Here is a 1,370-nt window from a genome sequence, read left to right on the forward strand (position 1 = left end):
TAAATAGGAGTCTGACAGAGGTATCCTTGTTATCTCGGTGTTCCAGGGTTGAGTGCAGGGCCAGGGAAATGGCGTCTGCTGTGGACCTGTTTGGGGCAGTGGGTCCCAGCATGTTAGACTGCAAGTCATTGTCTTGTGAAATGTTCAAAGGTTGTGGGTCCGAATCTCATCGGAGTCAGCTTTCTGGGTAAAATTTGAAGAAATTAGGAACTGGTGTGTCAATCTTCTCAGAGAAGCGAAACTGCCACCTCGAACTTGGAGGACATTCGGCCCATCAAGCCTACACCCACAACAATCCCACCCAGAATGAATCCCCGTGACCCCATATGTTTACCATATGTCAGCCCCCTGACACTGAGGGGCTATTTAGCATGGCCAAACCAGCTAATATAGCACTAATTTTCATGGCTGACCTGCCGATTCTGGAAAGACAAAATCTGCCACTGGCGTCTGCTTTGGAGCTTCTGAAACCACATGTTGACATGGTGGCAAACTCGTGTCCAAAGCGGGTGCCCTGATTTGAATTGACTGTCAGATCGAGTTTCTCAGAGGATGAAAATTATGGGAACATGGAATTGTTCTGGACTATTCTCTCAAGCCTGTGTGTTCAAACTTCATCATGGTTCCGTGAACCTCAAAACACTGAACAAACCATCACCGACGAGGATGGGATTCGAACCCACGCGTGCAGAGCACAATAGATTAGCAGTCCATCGCCTTAACCACTCGGCCACTCGGCAATGACTTTTCATCAAACTTTGACAAAGGGCTTGAAATGTCTGGGCTTGAAATGTCAGCTCTTTTCTCTCATTGCGGACACTGCCAGACCTGCTGAGATTTTCTAGCGTTTTCTCTTTTGACTTCTCACCAAACCAGGGTGTTTTAACACCCGTAACAAAGAACATATTTCTCCCACAGGATAATGCTGTGTTGCTGCTTTCTTGTTAATCCGGTTCGCTGCTACTCTTCCATTCGATGTGTAACCACAGAAAGTAAAGAGGGAGACAGTTCCATTCCCTGGTCCCAGTTTGATTTTGAAATCACCGAACATAACCCGGATGTAAAATGCAGCGACCAATCGGAGCTTGTGGCGCAACGGTAGCGCGTCTGACTCCAGATCAGAAGGTTGCGTGTTCAAATCACGTCAGGCTCATGAAGCTTTTCTTTGGTATCTTGGTGAAGTTGATTGTTTGCGATTGTTCCCGAAATGAAAAATTTCAAAACGATGGTAGAAATGATATTTTAGGGATGCTTCCGGTTCGCATGCTCAGTTTTGTTTTTGCACAGTTTTATATCTGAAACAATGTGTCAGAGTTGTGAGGTGTTCATTGCTTGCAAAATTAATGCAAGGTCCACAGACTCAGATGTTC

The 1,370-nt window shown here is 45.8% G+C and overlaps 2 non-coding genes across 2 annotated transcripts; one reads left to right on the forward strand and one right to left on the reverse strand.

The window, feature by feature from the left end:
* Positions 1-657: 657 nt before the first annotated feature.
* trnas-gcu (transfer RNA serine (anticodon GCU)) lies at positions 658-738 on the reverse strand. Its single transcript has one exon. It is a non-coding gene; the product is annotated as a tRNA-Ser (tRNA).
* Positions 739-1,081: 343 nt separating this feature from the next.
* trnaw-cca (transfer RNA tryptophan (anticodon CCA)) lies at positions 1,082-1,153 on the forward strand. The gene has a single exon. It is a non-coding gene; the product is annotated as a tRNA-Trp (tRNA).
* The last annotated feature ends 217 nt before the right edge of the window (positions 1,154-1,370 follow it).

The sequence above is a fragment of the Mustelus asterias genome, unplaced genomic scaffold, assembly GCF_964213995.1.
Source record: "Mustelus asterias unplaced genomic scaffold, sMusAst1.hap1.1 HAP1_SCAFFOLD_76, whole genome shotgun sequence".
Classification (NCBI taxonomy): Eukaryota; Metazoa; Chordata; class Chondrichthyes; order Carcharhiniformes; family Triakidae; genus Mustelus; species Mustelus asterias.